This window comes from Oreochromis niloticus, unplaced genomic scaffold, assembly GCF_001858045.2.
Source record: "Oreochromis niloticus isolate F11D_XX unplaced genomic scaffold, O_niloticus_UMD_NMBU tig00006609_pilon, whole genome shotgun sequence".
Lineage (NCBI taxonomy): Eukaryota > Metazoa > Chordata > Actinopteri > Cichliformes > Cichlidae > Oreochromis > Oreochromis niloticus.
Genome location: NW_020328085.1, coordinates 10,312 through 15,275, shown reverse-complemented (window position 1 = coordinate 15,275; position 4,964 = coordinate 10,312). Strand labels below are relative to the sequence as shown.

General features: G+C 34.5%; 1 long non-coding RNA gene across 1 annotated transcript; it reads right to left on the bottom strand.

Moving 5' to 3' along the window:
• Positions 1-3,624: 3,624 nt before the first annotated feature.
• On the bottom strand, positions 3,625-4,483 carry LOC109197887 (uncharacterized). The gene is made up of 3 exons (XR_002058903.2): positions 4,425-4,483; positions 4,116-4,338; positions 3,625-4,019 (listed from the first exon to the last, which is right to left on the bottom strand). It is a non-coding gene; the product is annotated as an uncharacterized LOC109197887 (long non-coding RNA).
• Between the last annotated feature and the right edge of the window lie 481 nt (positions 4,484-4,964).

The window sequence follows — 4,964 nt, the reverse complement described above, 5'->3', positions numbered from 1 at the left end:
CAGTGACACAATCACAAATATGGACACATATGGAAACACACATGCACAGAGAGAGACACACAGGATCAAATTCAGTCAACCAGTCTAAATATATTGAAATTAAATCATATAATAAAAACTCTCTCTCGCCCTCCCTTTCTCTCTCTCTCTGTCACACACACATACACACACACACACACACACACACACACACACACACACACACACACACACAGGGAGAGACAAGCAAGTTTCTAGGTCAGTCAAGCAGCCTGGGAGCTGCTAAATTTGAATCCACCAATCAGAGAGGCTGTGTACTTTTTCCCGCCAAAACAGGTGCAGCCGTTTTTACACACACAGAGCACAGAGACAGGATTTCTGCAGTGTATTTCTCATAGTGAGGATTCCTCTCAAACAAATGGCCATAATTTCCTAACCGTAGGGGCTAGAACGGTCATTCTTACACCGTTTTGTTCAGAAGAGATGGGGGAATCTTAAAGTGTTGACACTTTATCATTAAAATATGAATTATTAAAGATATTTGACTTCTAATGCACCATAACTGAGTAGAGGCGAAGCAAAAACTGCCTTGACCTGCCCTCAAACAACGCTTTCTAACTCTAAATCTATTTGGAGTATCGATATCATTCTTTCACCGTAAGAGACAGCAGGCTTTGGTGAACAGTCATGGAAATTTTCAGGTCTTTGTGGAAATCTATCAAAAAGATATGACGAGAGAAAAAAGTGGTTCATTTCCAGAGTTTGAAAGCTGAAGAAATCTGAGCGAAGGACGAATTTCCTACCCTCAAACAAGTCTAACTCATTTCAGAACGGTAATAGGTGAGAAACAAATTCTTGAATTGTGAGCGTCAGGAGTGTCTGAAGATATACCGGGACAAGCCTCATGTCTTAACTTCGCTTCGTTAAGGAGATATGTCGATTCGAATATGCCTCTCATTAGAGAAATCCAGCAGTGACTTTGAACAAACTCTCCATTGACTTTCTATGGGAAGTTTTAAGACTTTGTGTTGGTCTGAGGAGATTTGCCAAAATTCTATAAAACCCACAACAATGATAGTGACATTTTCTGAAAGCCAGCAAAAATACCTACGTTTTGATGTATAATTTGTGGGGGTTGAGTGAAAATTGACCGAGTAGGAAGAAGTTGTTCGGACATGAAGAGAAAATTGCAAAAGGTACTGTGGCTCACTTAGAACCTACTGCATAGCAACCATAACAACGCATGTATTTTGTGAAAAATCACAAAAATGAAACTCAAAACTTAAAGAGGGACAATATGAAAATGGTAACAGATATGAAAAAGCTGAATCATTCATGAATAGCCCAATAATTTGTGAACATTTTAAAGTTTGAATGGTTGTTCTAGGTGAAAGTATGACAAAGTAGTTAAGTTTCAAAAACAAGCAAGTTTTAGCAGAATTTTGGAAGTTTCCCATTCATTTCAATGGGACAAATTAAAGGAAAAAAGCTTAATATTTTAAAAAGTATAACAGCAGAAAATACCAAAAATCATTGCAGAAATTAGCAGAAATAGTAGAATAGTTTAAAATTTGAACGGTGAAAATCGGCTGAAAATTGTGGAAGTAGTTAAAGTCCAAAAAAACGGAAAAACGGGAGCAACTTGAAGAATAATAATAACTAGAAAAATTTGCATTTCCTGCGAAAATGCAGTGTGGATGCTTTAAAGCTGAAGCTGTCTGCTGAAAATAGTTGAAAATAGCTGAAGAAGCTGAAGAAATCAAAGTCAGTGTTTAAAAAGTTGTTGAAATTTAATAACGTTGCAGAACAACATCAAGTAAACAAAAATGTAATAACTTAGAAGAAATGCAATAACTTAGAAGAAACATCACAATTCAGCAGAAATGTTGTAGTTTACCAGAAGCTACAACTTAGCAGAAATGTAATAATTTAGAATAACATAACATAACATAACAAACAAAAGTAGTGTAACCTAGCAAAAATAATATAATTTAGTAGAAAATTAAAAACTTAGCAGAAATATTACAAGTTATCAGAACTGCTATAATTTTGCAGAAATGTAATAATTAGGCAAAACTGTCAACAGATAACAGCTGAAAAGGCTGAAGTAACCTCAAAGTTACTTTTTTAACTGTTAAAAATTACCAGAAACACTAGAAAAGGAAGAAAATCAGCCAGCAGATAAACTGATGTGGAACAAAACCAAGGTAAAATTGCAGAGTTTACACAGCTGGTGAAATCTAAAAATGGCAAAAAAAACAAAAAACAAAAAATGAAAACCCACACAAACAACATTTAGGTAATAAATGCACAAGATGCTGCGGTCAGAGATAAAAACACCCAAAAATAATGTTATTGAAATGCCAAAGAGTGGAAGAAAGTTTAGAAAGTAGAAAACCAGTAGTAGAAAAGTAGAACATTCAAATACTTTTAGAAACATATGATACAAAATATTTATTCAGTTGTTTCCAATGATTACAATAATGGCAAAAAGAAATAAAAATCCCATTTGGGATAAACAGAAAAATATTAATAGAAAATGCAAATCAAATGAATCTAACATCTATACAAACAATTGAAGCATCTGTTGGAATTGTGAACATATCCTTGTTTGCCATGTTTATGTTTATGGCCCTAAGATGCGCAGACACATGATAGGCTATTAACTGCAAAAATATACACATATGCGCATATACGCAAGTGAGAGACAAAAATATATCCTCTGATTTGCTGGAGTTTTGTGTAAATACCATTTGGCAAGGATAAACAACATGTTCCAATGCCACATTAAAAATTTTCATAAGCTTCATTTTTTCAATTAGTTTACAGTTTCCTGATTTTATGATAAATGTGGTACCAATCTACAAAATACTGTCGAAATGAAGTCCACATTGTGATATATTTGAGGTGTAGAGAGTCACACAGCTGAACAATCGATGTGCATATTTAAAGAAACAGGGATCAAATAAAGAACATTATTGTGGAATAAATTACAGTGAAAATAATCACTGCTTTGCGTTATAGAGTGACTTATAATGAGGTATTAATTGGGTTAACTTTACCTTTAACAGCTTTTCTCATAGTGCTGTGACCAGGATGAAATCCATCATAAAGTAACTGTAAACAGTAGAACCATTAGCATGAATGTTATGGTTCTACTCTGATCAAAACTCAAGTCAGCTGTGTGACCTAATATAAAATGATAAAGAGGAACATATATAAATGGATGTGACCTTTATGAACTTTTCAAAATGACTTTATATGTCTGACCCATTATCTATATATATTAGAGCAGATGTGGAAAACCACTGTTAGACCTACTCTATACTAATGTAGTTACTGACACCCCATACTAAGGCAGGATTCATACAAACACACATTATTTATTCACTTAAACACTTTCTTTTTTCACATTTTGAGATTGTGTAATTTCTATAAAGAATATGTGTAATGGTTCAATAGATATAGTTATTTAAATGTCCATAATAATCACATGATCATTTTTGTACATCCTACAATTCAGGATTTAGAGCTGTGTGTTTGTATGAATTCAGCTTGCTATACTTATAGACTTAGATATATTAATCCACTATTTACCCAAACAAGTTACATTGTTTGGGTAAATAGATTGGGTTTGTCCTACAAAATAATTATTCAACAATTTAAAAAAAACACAAAAAACATCTGCACATTAATCCAGAGTTCAGTTTCATATGTCTGATATTGTTTGTTAAATCTGGTGACACAAACACAGTCAAAAATTCATTGCTAGTGTGACATGTGGTCCTTTTTGCCTTTGACCAATGATATGCTGGTTACTTGGACCAGTTTAGTATTTGCTGTCACGGAGGAATGTTAACCATAAATCCAAAAGACAAAACTGAAAAAAATATGTTAATTACAAACATGTTTTTGCTTAGTAAAAGGATTGAAATTACATGGAAACTGTCACCTTAAAGCCTCATTGTAAATATAATCACAAACAGATGTTTTCCACACAGTTAACAAAGCTCCACCACATCCGATCACTGCATATAAATCTAAAAGAAAACAACAAACAAACAAAAAAAATATAATAAAAAATTAACACAAGGGAAGACTTTTGATTTAATAACTAAGCTTAAAATAAGTGTTACCTTTGAATATTTGTGGGAAAAATCTGATACTACCCCAAGAATACAAAGCCACACTGGAAACGATGACAGGCTTGCAGCCCTCTGTCTTCCTGGAGTGAGGTGCCTGATCAGTAGCAGTGAGTTGACAGAAGTCGGTGTCTGTAAGGGTGGCCAAACACTGATACTCTGTCCACTTGCGTAGAGTCTAAGAAGCTGGAATGCAGGCACACTGTACGAGCTTGTTCTAAAAAATACAGAAAAAGGAACATTTTATTTGTGTTAAGGCCTAAAAACTAGAAATAAGTTATAAAATGAACAATGTTGAAATACCTTATAGGTGCTGCAGGCCACATAACCAGAATCCAGAGCAATCTTACACTCACATGATGGTGAGGAAAGACAGGAGCTCTGTGATGAGGTTTGAATGTCTCAGTTGGGACACTGAAGAACTCAGAAGACAGCAATACCTGCACAGAGAGACAGAGTAGAAAAAGCATAGATTTGTAATCCATAATGTGAATTAAAACTCAAAAAGTGTCAACAAGTATAATCATTTGAGTGTGTAATTCTTTATGCAATAATCAGGATTTAAATTAATTAAATGAATTAAAAGCAATGACATTTTTTATCAAAGATAAAGAATCATACCTCTCTCTGCTCTGAGGATCACTGAGCATTTCTGACAGCAAATACAGTTTCCTCAGTATGAGTCATCATTGATGGTCTCAGAGGTGTGTAGTGTGGCAGCATGATGATGGTCTCCAGATCAGGCAGGAGGTCAGGTGATGGGTGTGTCATCTTCTCCATTGAAGACACACTGGTATGGCAGTTCATAAACAGCAGTCTCCTTGTGGCGTGTAGTTATCTGTG